Here is a 14,422-nt window from a genome sequence, read left to right as displayed (position 1 = left end):
GCACCATTATTTTATGTGAAATGTGGTTCGTTATTACTGGAGGGTGGAGCAGGGGAGCTGTGTAGAGCAGTGAGGGGGCCTCCATTTTACTGTACCCATGCAACTGTGACCATTTTGTGGACTTGCATAGGGTCTATGAAGGTTGCATAACACACACACAGAGATGTGCTCTTCACTCCTTTAAATTTTATTTTTGGGGGGGCGGGCCGTTTGGCTCCTACACTTTCATCCTGGCTCCTAGATTTTAGAAAATTTTGTCAAGCCCTACATTCGCATATGTTCCCGCTAGAATGTAGGCAGAGCAGGGCAATGAGGGTGTGGGCAGGGAGTTTCTGCACCCATCGAAGGTGCTCCACCTGAGGGGGCATATCCTTGTCACAAGCCCCAGTGTTCCCGCTAGGCTGTTTCAGCAGGGCACCACGCCCCGCCCGATTTGTAAAGGGCAGAAAGCACCCTCCGGCACTGAAACAGTCTGCAGTTTCTGTCCCCTCCCGCGGGTCACAGTGTCCCACGGGTGTGGAAAATGGTGGTGCAGCGGTCACCCCCGGTGAATGGAGGGTTTTAAGTATCTCTTTTTGCATAATTTAAACAGTTTGAGTCTTGACTAATCTGAGGTCTCATGTTCACATGACTCTACTGTTGGAAACAATGTGGTAAAAAGTGCTTATTATTTGTACATATGTAGTTGAAATTGTAGTTGTTTAGATGAAATATACTACACAGTCATCATTCTGGACACTACCATGAGAGAAGCAGTGCCTACTCAGTAACTCAAATGTGAGATTGTATATGCCACCTCTATATGAGGAAGGCTAACACAAACTGCGGGTGTTTCTGCACAGGAAACGCTATGTTAGTGTCACAGATACACCCGCAGTTGCACACAGAATATAGGCATGCCGCGTTTCATTTTAGTCAGCAGCTGCTTGTGCGTCCTATTCGCATCAGCGTGCAAATAATACTTAATGGAAGGTAAAAAGTAGGGATGTGCAGGCTCGGTTCTACTCGGTTCCGTTCGGTTCTTTTTACCGGATCTTATTGGGTTTCAGCTGTCACGAGTTTTGGATAGCCAATAAGATTCGGTAAAAAGAACCGAACGGAACCGAGTAGAACCGAGCCTGCACATCCCTAGTAAAAAGTTGCACGAAAAGATGCTCAGCGCTCCAGTGTCATAGAACACTCATGAGTTATGTTATGTAGCCCAGGGATGATAGACATAGATGTGTCCACATATCTATCTCTAATTATATATATATATATATATATATATATATATATATATTAGAGATAGATAGAGATAGATAGAGATATATATATATATATATATATATATATATATAGAGATAGATAGAGATAGAGATATATATATATATATTTTAGAGGTAGATAGATATATCTATCTATCCATCTCTAATATATATATATATATATAGATATATCTATCTATCTCTAATATATATATATATATATATATATATATAGATATATCTATCTATCTCTAATATATATATATCTATCTATCTATCTCTAATATATATATATATATATATATATATATATAGATATATCTATCTATCTCTAATATATATATATAGATATATCTATCTATCTATCTCTAATATATATATATATATATATATATATATATATATATATCTATCTATCTCTAATATATATATATATAGATATATCTATCTATCTCTAATATATATATATAGATATATATATATCTATCTATCTATCTCTAATATATATATATATATATATATATATATATATATATATATATAGATATATCTATCTATCTCTAATATATATATATAGATATATATATATCTATCTATCTATCTATCTATCTATCTCTAATATATATATATATATATATATATAGATATATCTATCTATCTCTAATATATATATATAGATATATATATATCTATCTATCTATCTATCTCTAATATATATATATATATATATCACAGATTAGAATGTGGGGCCTGCAAGCCTTAACAGGTGACATACAGATGGTGGACATGCACTACTGGTATGTATGGCAAGGACTAAATAGTAGCAACATAACGAAGGGAATATTATTATGCTTTATTTGGCAGCACATGTGGTCTGCAGGGCCAATTCTTTGAATTATCCAAATTGAAGGATCATAGTACCATTTGATTAAGTATGTCAAACATAATATAAGCATACTAAATGTGGATCAACAAATATTTCCTGCAGTAAATACCATCTGTATTAAACTATTGATAATTATACTCTCATTAGGGAAAGATGAGACATGAAGTATACATGACTGATTAATTATCTGTAGTAAGGGATTTATTTTTGAAAGTGACTGATATTCAAGATCAGAGGATTTGATTTGGGAAGATAGTTAGTCACAAAAACCTGACATGCTGAAACACAGGTGCAGATTACATTTGCTGCGGGGTTTCACGGCTAAAGCAGAGGTATCATTATCCCATGCGCTAAGCCCCAGAGGGTTCACTTATCACAGATTTTTCTACGCAGCCTCAAGAGTTGCTAGGAAAAATCTGAGATAAGCCCCAAAGGGCTACGTAGGCTGCGTAGACAAATCTGTGATAAGTGAACCCTCTGGGGCTTAACACACAGGGTATCCAATGTCAGTCACGTCAAACATCTCCAGTATGCCCATCCAAAGACAACACTCTTATGTGCAAAGTTCTGTAAAAGCCTGATAGCTCCAAGGTCTGGACTTCTTCCCATCTTTAGACTCTGTAACACAATGCAGCTGGTAGTAGGGGACAGTATCTCCCACACCCAGCTCTGCTCAGGATCAACCACCACGTGCGGGATGATACCAAGCACGGTCTACCTCTTATTGGGTACATACCGGCGATAATATCAGTCTTTCGTACATTAGTACAAAATGGCACTGAATTAAAAGGTGTTATTTTTCTGAGAGTGTGCATATTAAATACTCTGAATTATATTGTATTCTTTACCTCCGTCAACATATCAGTATTCTCCCCAGGCTGTTTTGTTCGGGCAAAACGCCCAGCAGCCCACCGCCCGGCACTCCCTCCCGCCCCAATGTGCCGTGTCCCATGTCGCACGGTCACCCCCAATATATCCATGTTGCTACGGACACGGATGCCGGATGTGACAACCTATCACCAGTGGGACAGACCCCTTCGTGGGATGGAGACTTTGCAGCCTATCCAAGCGGAGTCTCTGCAGTCAATCAGGACAGCCACGCAGAGCTCTGGACTCTGTGACACAGCGGCAACAGCAGTGTCTCATAATAAAAGAGGGCAGGTAGAGCCGGATTTAGGAGAGGGGAGCGTATACCCTGGCCAGCAGTGTCTGAGATCGGATCTTTGTTACTGATGTGATCCGAAGTGGTGTGCTACTGCTGAAGGGAGAGGGACCCTGGGGCGGCCGCAGAGCAAAATGATTGGCAGACTGTTATTAAACTGAAAAGTTGATATAGCTTTGTATGTATATAACCTTTCTGTGTTGGAATTCCTGTGAGTGCTGCTGCTCTACGTCTGCTACATACCTTGTCTCCCACAGAAGGCACCCGGTCATGCCGTTATTCAACTAGGGAGTACCAGCCTCTTTTCATTATCTATCTATGGGCACGATTCAACTGAGCAAGATGTAAATAGCGCCGGGAGATAGCTCCCGGAGCTATTCAATTCGTCGCGATGTTAGGTCGGGGAAGGCTTGTTCTTGCACCTTAAACAGGGTGTTTAGATGCGAGAACTGGCATTCCCCGACCTAACCTACTAGCGCGTTGCTGTTTTCCCGGCGCTAAGGGCAGAAAACAGCCTCGCGCCGGGACTTTTGTTGGATTTCTGCTTGCATCCCCGGAGGGGAGCGAGAAGAAATCCTTAGTCGTGCTTAGCAGCGCTGTGTATTGAATAGCTCCGGGAGCTCACTCCCGGCGCTATTCACATCGCGTAGAATAGAATTGTGCCCTATAGGTCTGTCTATCTATATTGTTATGTGTGATGGGAAAGGGAGCAACTGTTACATTTTTTTGTTTTTCCTAAAATATGGGGGGAGGGGGCACTAGTCCCTTACTTTGCCTGGGGTGCTTGGGCCCTTAGATACACCCCTAGCTCTCAGTGCGTCTGGCATAAGGACACGTTAGTGAGGGTTCTGGATGACAGGATGTGGCGCATTGGGGCGGGAGTGCTAGACAGTAGGTTGTACGGAGATGTGCCGTATTGGAGCCAGGGAGAGTGCCCCGAGTTTAAATCATTATATATTATTGCGAAGGACCCCACCCGGCTGGAAACATTTTCTGGGTAGAACATTGCATATGTAGAATGAGAAGAAGTATATATTTATCTATCTATATGTGTGTATGATACAGATGTATGTAGATATGACATGTGATATATGAAGAGAAGAGGAAGAGAAAAGAACAACTCCCTAGTTTGGGGCACACTAAGTCATGTGTTAATATTAAAAATTTACTTTTATTATTATATATTAAAAAAATTCATTAGTTGGAACTCTGAAAACCAAAACAACTTATTTTTATCCTTGAAAAAGACAGTTATATCATCATAAATATAAGAATTGCTTCTCAAAGTATACACTATGTACATGCAGACAGTGAAAAAATTAAATCAATATAAATAACAATATGAGAAAATGTATAATAAACAGATCAAAAGTGCTAGTGCAACATGATATATTTGCGGTTTGCAAACAGATGATCTAACATGTGGAACAATCATGAAAAAAAAATTATTATAGTGATATTCAAAGAAGACATGAATAGCAGCAATTGTTAATAAAGGGCTAGTGCATTGTAATCCATTGCATGTATACCTGAAAGCCGTATGCAACTGTATAATAGCTTACATGAATGCTATATAAATATGATTCCTGAAAAACAAAGTCAGGAATGTGCATAACTTCTAATTCTAAATATAAGTCACAGTCTGGAAAAGCACATAAGATAACATCAATTGCTGTTAGTAAATATGACTGTCAAGGCGAAAATGCAGTAATGCTAAACAAATGTCACCATTCAATATTTACATAATATAATGACAGATAATTGCCATAACACCATGGACATATAGTTCTAAATTACTATACTATAATAGCATGAGGCGTCCCTCTGCATAGACCTTGTAATGGTATACCCCCGATTAGAGTGTGCTGAGAAACAGACACTTAAAGGGACATAGATCTGCTTTTTACCAGTCTTGTAATTACCATTGGAGTGGAAATGAGAGTCTATGTCCCAGGGCACAGAGAAGAAACAATAAAGTACTTTCTCTGCTGTCAGTGCGGGCGGTACACTCACCCTGTTACCATAGCATTGCAGGGTTAAAGTGTATAGCCAGCAGCTGATGAGAGTCCCGTGAGGGAGAAGAAATGAAGTACCTGTCAGCACAACGGTGGGGAAAGGGTATGTATGCCGCCAACTGATGTCCGTGGTGTGAGGAGTTCCTGTGCGCACAGAGACTTCTGTGGAGTACGTGGCCCGACGCGCAGAATAGCCCTGAACCTATTTCCCTGTTTTTAAACACTTTTTTCCAAAAAATTTTTTTTTCACCCCAATTTTTTAATTCATTTTTTGGGGTGTCTATATTTTTTTTTTTAAACTTTTTTTGACACAGTTATTTTTAAAATGTCATTCCCATGGGTGCAGCTATTTTTTTTAAGCCTGCACCCCTAAACCCCAATTCTGCACTTTTTTTCGCCACCTATTCAGTGGTGGAAAGTTATCCCCGTTTTTTTTCAAAGACTTTTCGAACCTGCGAAAAGTCTTTGAAATTGAATACGGTGTAAAACCAAAACCTCCGATAATTACGTCATTGGTGCGAAAACATCGCAAAAACTGAGTTTTCGCTCCATATTGAATACCCCTAATAGTCTTATGTGATAGTTATCTATTCTGTGCGGAGTTCCCAAAGTCTCTTTTGAGTGTCTAATTCCCCATGTAGATCGTAGGGGGTGTTTGTGAAACTTTCCTCATTTTGCTGGTGGTCTCCTGCTGCTGCAGAGTCACCAAGTCTACGAGTTCTCATGCTGGGACAAGAGACCCTTAATAATGAGAACAGTGCTTTAAACAGTGCGCTGTTAAAAGATAGGATATGCTGCTGGAAATTACACAAAGGGAGTGTACATCCACAACCCCAAATGAACCAATAGAATAAAAATAAAATGTGTAATAAATCTGCGCTTCCTTTTACACATGTATAACAACCAGGTGAGTAAATCAACACACTTAAATAATAAATAAAGTGACATCAAGTGAACAAAAAAACACCACAGTAAATAAATTCACTTCACATATAGTCAGTTAGTGTTTTCCTTCTTTATACAGTAGGTCAGTCCGTCTTATTAGGGATTTGCTACACAGATATATGTAATCTGAAACAACAGGTGTGTCTCCCATATATTCAACAACAAGTGCAGATAAATGGGGGGAAAACAAGAACAGAAACAAAAGAGAGTGCAAAACCTTATGATAAAAGGTAAGTTTTAATGACACCTTGCACTTACAAGGTCAAGAAGTAAAAATAGCATGTAAAAAAAATCCTTCGTGGTGAGGCAGCAGCGCATCCAAGGTCCTCTTTGGATTCCCCAGATGGAAGTAAGGGCTGGAGATAATGACAGGTCCGGACTCCGTCTCCCCCAGTTACCAAAGATAACAGGTAGCTATAGCCAATACCACCACACACGACACAGAGGCAAGCTTAACGCGTTTCTGACCTTAATAGGTCCTTCATCAGAAACATGGCTAACAGTAGGCATTAGATCCCTTTATATAGCCACATAATCAATATTAAAAACACTCACCGGGAACCTGTTATCTCGCCAAACTCTGCTACTGTCGTGGCGGGGATGGAGGTTTTGGTCGCATTGTTCACAAAGTCGGGTAATGGATAGCCGACAAAGACCAGAGATGTGCGTGCACTCTGGGTCCTTGCCAACCCCGACTATCTACCTGTAGACTGCTCGTCAGGTTCGGCATGTTCAGAGATAGGTCGGGCTCCTGCACTGAATGACGTTCAGTGAACGCCATTCAGTGCGGGCACCGCACCTCGGCGACCTGAAGGTCTGAACACTAGATATTCAGTCTTTCAGGTCGCCTAGTGGAGAGGCCCCTTTAGACCTTGTATATTCGGCCCGGTTAGGATTTTGACATGCCTGCCCTAATACATTCAACTCTGCATCCGGCCATTTAAGTTGTTCTTAATTATCAATAGGATAAGAAAGAATATAATGCATTATAGTATGCTTTACACAGTAAAGGTGCCCATACACTAGACGATTAAGTTATTACGTTGAGCAAGTGAACGATAACGATTGTTCAATAGTTTGCAAAAAATGTCTAAAATGACCAGCGATGCGTGCTCCCACTGGTCGGTTAGACATCTATCATCGTGCTAACATGCTGTACAACCTGAGGATATCGTCAGGTTCAGCATGTTTGCAGATGATTGATGACCCTGCACTGAACGACAGCTCGTTCAGTGCAGGCTCATCACAGACTGACAAACGACTGCACGATTACAATGTCGTAATCGTGCAGTCGTTTTCATGTCTGCTAGTGGATGGGCACCTTTACACTACAGAATTAAGGGAGGTATTTATCAAAGCTGGGAGAGAGATAAAATTGTGAGAGAAAGTACTAACCAATCAGTTTCCAATTTACAGTTTGCAGGCTGTGTTTAAAAAATAATAAACATATAAAAATGATCTTACAAGTCCGCGCTAATGGGATGTTCCAAATAATGAAGCTTTTTCACAGACTCCGGACGTATTTCAATCAGTCCATATGAAAAAACATTAAAAACAGAGAATTCTTTTATCATACAGTTCATGCCATACATGTTGTACACCTCGGGTGTCAGAAGTGAATGGAGGGGTGATGATAGTCCCAATTCACAATGGTAGTAGATCTTCAGAGAATGTTCTAAACGTCCATGAAGATAAAACCACACCGTGATATCAACAAATAGTGCTTACATGTAAGCTTACTTGGATAACGTGATACAGGTACGTAGCGGTTTCTTTTAATAATCTTCTTTAACAGAAGTAACTCCACAGATTCCACATATGGATATGGTCCACAGAGCCCCAAAAAATAAAGGGACCAAGAATGGCTAAAACTCCAACTTTATTATAAAAAACATATGAAAACACATAGTAACATACCCTATGTGCTTCCAACAATCCTACAGCGAAAGATGGATCCCGGGAATAACGCTAGGTAGGTATAATAGACCGCACAGGGTAAACTAAAATACAGACACTAGGACGCGTTTCGACGCTCTGCGGCGTCTTTATCAACTTGAGTGTCTGTATAAACAAGAAATATAAACCCAATTGGGCTACAAAAAATATAAAAGGAAATTACTGCAGGACAAAGTGCCATGACTTACCAATAATTGCGACGAGTGTTAACATACGGCCACCATCTTGTTTGAAATGACTACATGCCCCATAAGCCACCACTGGTATTTAAACCCTATGTGGGGTAACTGGATAATTCATAGGACACTACAGTCACATGGTATACCTCACTATAAACGTCATCCAGGCATGCCGCGCATAACAATATGACGCGGACCACGTGACTCAGCGGGCATCAATTTAATTATAAAAACTTCAACTCCCATGGGGCATCACAGTTACATGGACATGTATTGGTCTTACCACAAACGTCATAAGCCCATGCCACGCATGACAATATGACGTGAATCCGTCGTGACTTAGCGGGTGCCATTTTAGTAGTAAAAACTACAAATACCATAAAACAGAGGAAGAATGTAACCGCCTTTTACGGCCCTACTAACTCCAATATATGATTAGTAATAACCATCGCGCAAGAACTCTAATGCATAACTATATCGAATACTTATTAAAATAAAACTTGATGAAAATAAATAAAATGAGTAAAAAACGGGTTAGAAAACCTTGCGGTTGCTACACAACCCAAGGAAAGGGATTAACCAACGACATTATAGCCGGTTTCCATCTTGTACATAACAAGTAATGAAATAAACAATTTATAAAAACCATTTAATTTCAAAATCGGAATTTAATCCTTTAGGTTTAAGTGTCTGAAGATCATATATACAACGCATCTCTGTTTTGGCAAGTCTAATATCCCTATCTCGCCAATTATCCCTAACATAAGCAATACCACAACAATGTTTCAAACCCTTAATAGAGCGGTTATGTTTTTCCTTAAAATGCATAGAAAATGGGTGATTCTCAGAACCTTTAGTGATATTGTACACATGTTCCGGCCATCTTAATTTCAACTGACGTTTAGTCTTTCCAATATATGTTAGATCACATTTACATGTCAACGCATATACCACATAATTAGTATGACAAGTAATGAAATCTCTGATAGGAAAACAGTGACCATTAATAAACACTTCAGTCACCTTAGACTGTGGGATCTTGCATGCCTTGCACATTTTGCAATCTCCACACCTATAAAAACCTTTGTTCCTTGGTAATAGGTGTCTTTCATTAAGGGGAAGTGCACTAGATACCAATCTATTTTTGATGTTAGGAGCTTTTCTGTATATGATTTTAGGTTTTGATGGTAAGATCTCTTTCAAAAGATCATCCTTTAATAGGATTCCCCAGTGTTTTCTGAAAATACCTTCAATATACTTGTATTTGTTGGTAAATTGTGTGTTGAAAGACACAGTATAATTATTTTTACAGTTTTTATTTTTGTTGTCTTCCAACAGGCACTTTCTATCTACCTTTTGTACTTCTTCCATATCGCCTTTTAATTTTGAGGGACTGTACCCTTTTTTAATAAAATTCTTAATCATTTCTTTGGCCTGAATCTTATATGTAGAGTTGTTGGAACAATTACATCTAAGTCTCAACAGTTGTCCCTTCGGTACGTTCTCCAACCAAAGGGGAAGATGGTTACTTTTTCTGTCAATATACGTATTGCAATGCGTTGGTTTCCTAAAATTACTGGTCTCAATTTGACCGTTACTCACATAAATTTGTAAATCTAAAAAATTCACAGTAGCTTTACTATTGGAAAAAGTGAGAACTATGATCAACAAATTCTTATTAAGATATAAGCAGAATTCCTTCAGCTCTTCTTCATCACCATCCCAAATAAATAAGATGTCGTCAATATAACGCCATCATGTCTGAATGGGAGGAGTCTCATGTGTGGTCTGGGCATAGCTGGGGCACAAACCTGGTGCAGTGGTGGCGTTATATTGACGACATCTTATTTATTTGGGATGGTGATGAAGAAGAGCTGAAGGAATTCTGCTTATATCTTAATAAGAATTTGTTGATCATAGTTCTCACTTTTTCCAATAGTAAAGCTACTGTGAATTTTTTAGATTTACAAATTTATGTGAGTAACGGTCAAATTGAGACCAGTAATTTAAGGAAACCAACGCATTGCAATACGTATATTGACAGAAAAAGTAACCATCTTCCCCTTTGGTTGGAGAACGTACCGAAGGGACAACTGTTGAGACTTAGATGTAATTGTTCCAACAACTCTACATATAAGATTCAGGCCAAAGAAATGATTAAGAATTTTATTAAAAAAGGGTACAGTCCCTCAAAATTAAAAGGCGATATGGAAGAAGTACAAAAGGCAGATAGAAAGTGCCTGTTGGAAGACAACAAAAATAAAAACTGTAAAAATAATTATACTGTGTCTTTCAACACACAATTTACCAACAAATACAAGTATATTGAAGGTATTTCAGAAAACACTGGGGAATCCTATTAAAGGATGATCTTTTGAAAGAGATCTTACCATCAAAACCTAAAATCATATACAGAAAAGCTCCTAACATCAAAAATAGATTGGTATCTAGTGCACTTCCCCTTAATGAAAGACACCTATTACCAAGGAACAAAGGTTTCTATAGGTGTGGAGATTGCAAAATGTGCAAGGCATGCAAGATCCCACAGTCTAAGGTGACTGAAGTGTTTATTAATGGTCACTGTTTTCCGATCAGAGATTTCATTACTTGTCATACTAATTATGTGGTATATGCGTTGACATGTAAATGTGATCTAACATATATTGGAAAGACTAAACGTCAGTTGAAATTAAGATGGGCGGAACATGTGTACAATATCACTAAAGGTTCTGAGAATCACCCATTTTCTATGCATTTTAAGGAAAAACATAACAGCTCTATTAAGGGTTTGAAACATTGTTGTGGTATTGCTTATGTTAGGGATAATTGGCGAGTTAGGGATAGGGATATTAGACTTGCCAAAACAGAGATGCGTTGTATATATGATCTTCAGACACTTAAACCTAAAGGATTAAATTCCGATTTTGAAATTAAATGGTTTTTATAAATTATGTTTATTTCATTACTTGTTATGTACAAGATGGAAACCGGCTATAATGTCGTTGGTTAATCCCTTTCCTTGGGTTGTGTAGCAACCGCAAGGTTTTCTAACCCGTTTTTTATTCATTTTATTTATTTTCATCAAGTTTTATTTTAATAAGTCTTCGATATAGTTATGCATTAGAGTTCTTGCGCGATGGTTATTACTAATCATATATTGGAGTTAGTAGGGCCGTAAGAGGCGGTTACATTCTTCCTCTATGTTTTATGGTATTTGTAGTTTTTACTACTAAAATGGCGCCCGCTAAGTCACGACGGATTCACGTCATATTGTCATGCGTGGCATGGGCTTATGACGTTTGTGATAAGATCAATACATGTCCATGTAACTGTGATGCCCCATGGGAGTTGAAGTTTTTATAATTAAATTGATGCCCGCTGAGTCACGTGGTCCGCGTCATATTGTTATGCGCGGCATGCCTGGATGACGTTTATAGTGAGGTATACCATGTGACTGTAGTGTCCTATGAATTATCCAGTTACCCCACATAGGGTTTAAATACCAGTGGTGGCTTATGGGGCATGTAGTCATTTCAAACAAGATGGCGGCCGTATGTTAACACTCGCCGCAATTATTGGTAAGTCATGGCACTTTGTCCTGCAGTAATTTCCTTTTATATTTTTTGTAGCCCAATTGGGTTTATATTTCTTGTTTATACAGACACTCAAGTTGATAAAGACGCCGCAGAGCGTCGAAACGCGTCCTAGTGTCTGTATTTTAGTTTACCCTGTGCGGTCTATTATACCTACCTAGTGTTATTCCCGGGATCCATCTTTCGCTGTAGGATTGTTGGAAGCACATAGGGTATGTTACTATGTGTTTCCATATGTTTTTTATAATAAAGTTGGAGTTTTAGCCATTCTTGGTCCCTTTATTTTTTGGGGCTCTGTGGACCATATCCATATGTGGAATCTGTGGAGTTACTTCTGTTAAAGAAGATTATTAAAAGAAACCGCTACGTACCTGTATCACGTTATCCAAGTAAGCTTACATGTAAGCACTATTTGTTGATATCACGGTGTGGTTTTATCTTCATGGACGTTTAGAACATTCTCTGAAGATCTACTACCATTGTGAATTGGGACTATCATCACCCCTCCATTCACTTCTGACACCCGAGGTGTACAACATGTATGGCATGAACTGTATGATAAAAGAATTCTCTGTTTTTAATGTTTTTTCATATGGACTGATTGAAATACGTCCGGAGTCTGTGAAAAAGCTTCATTATTTGGAACATCCCATTAGCGCGGACTTGTAAGATCATTATTATATGTATCTGTAAGTTGGTGACTTATATTTTGATCTTTTTTCTGCTGCTATATGGGGCAGCGCCAAAGGTTGTGAAAATTTGCTTTCTTTTAAAAAACAATAGTTTGGAGCCGATTGGTTGGTTTCTTTTTTTTAAATTATATATCTCTATGATAAATAACCCCCTAAATCTTAAATATGCTTTGCCACTGATTCACTATAACTCATTTCTGTAGACTGGTAACAACATGATATTACAATATTTGCAGGATATTCTCAACAAACAGCCATTTTCAGGGTTATACCTGTAATTATTAAGTATTCACAAAATGTACCATGGCTGATACTGCATTTGCAACAGCAGCCACAGCAAAGATATCAGATTTACCAACCTCCAGAATGCAAAACGAACCGAAACTTAAGGTGCATAGCAGATAGTGGAACAACAGTACGATTACAATGTTGCAATCATACAGTCGTTCCTCTTCCCCTGCAGTGCCTACACTGAACGATATGTAATTCAGTGCAGACACCCTCCCTCATCCCTGAACATGCCCAATGTGTTATCGGCAGACTGACCATCATGTTCAGGCAATGATGGATGTAAAAAACGACCAGCGGGAGCGCGCATCACTGGTTATTTTCATGCCCGATTTGTGCACTATTAATGAGCGATTGAACGAGAACAATATCATTCAATCGCTCATTTTAATCGGCAAGTGGATACCTGCCTTTAGTTTTCTGGGTGGAGAATAACAGTGAAGTACACTGCTCCATCGCTCCGCCCCTTGTGTCTAGCATCCACCCTGTGACTTGTAGGGATGGCCATCAGTGGGTTTCCAAAAAAAAATAACAAAAACATTGCGGAGGCTCTCTGCTATTGATGGAGAACCATTGGTTCTCCTCCATCGATGGCAAAACTGACAGCTGTTAATGATAGCCATAACTAGTGACGTGGACAAAGGACTGGATCGCAAAACAATGCCGGCACATGTGCGGTGTGAAGACTTATTGGATTCCCCATATGTCTGTCTTCGCGGTGCTACACAGGATCGTGTAGAGAGGCCATTTACTGGAGGATGTCACAGCACTGAATGGCTACAAAACATTACTATATATTACATCAATATGCAATACATGGCTACATTTTACGGTACCAAGTTCACATTCTACATGAAAAAAGCCCTGAAAAAAATGAGTCAGAGTGGGAGTTGTATAGAGAGTACAAGCACATAATCCAGCATTATTGCGTGTATGGGTTACCTGAGGTTATTCTCTTCCCCAACTGTAGCAGCGTTTTTCCCTACTAAGCATGTCAACAGGAAAAAGGCCTACTACAATAAGAGAGCAGGAGTCAGGCCTCAGGAGGAGATGCGGCGTACCTGCCTTGATACAGCGGCCGTGCAGGGGACGCACCGCAATTAGATCCTCCGGCCCTGCTGACGGCAGATTGTACCATGTTACTGCCCGCTCGCAGGAAGAAGATCATAGATGCCGCAGACTAGAGCTCAGCTGCAGCAACGGAGGCAGTAACGTGTGCTGACATCACTGTCATGTGACCTGCTGTGAATGGTGGCTCCTCCTCACATGGGTTGTGCTATGCTAATGCTATAGGCAAGGTGTCACGACCGCGTCATAGAGGGGCGGCCTCGTTAATAAGAGATAAAAAGAAAATTAGTCTCTGGCTGTAGTATTGTTTGCGGTTATTCTGGTTCTCATATATTAGGTTTTTGTAGTGTCTGGTTTTTAGCTATTGTGAATGATGAGTCCCAGTCATGTT

At 39.3% G+C, this 14,422-nt stretch overlaps 1 protein-coding gene across 15 annotated transcripts in view; it reads right to left on the bottom strand.

Annotated features, from left to right (window-relative positions):
• The window catches only part of LOC148473391 (uncharacterized), a 56,071-nt gene extending 41,859 nt beyond the window's left edge, over positions 1-14,212 (bottom strand). For 7 of the 15 annotated variants that reach the window (XM_088459645.1, XM_088459643.1, XM_088459644.1 and 4 more), the window contains exon 1: positions 14,025-14,212. The gene's annotated coding sequence lies outside the window, so the exon portion shown is untranslated. The other 8 variants (XM_088459649.1, XM_088459646.1, XM_088459651.1 and 5 more) reach the window with 3 other exon arrangements.
• Between the last annotated feature and the right edge of the window lie 210 nt (positions 14,213-14,422).

Source organism: Taudactylus pleione, unplaced genomic scaffold (assembly GCF_031769625.1).
Source record: "Taudactylus pleione unplaced genomic scaffold, aTauple2 ptg000923l, whole genome shotgun sequence".
Lineage (NCBI taxonomy): Eukaryota > Metazoa > Chordata > Amphibia > Anura > Myobatrachidae > Taudactylus > Taudactylus pleione.
This window is presented reverse-complemented; position numbering and strand designations above follow the sequence as displayed.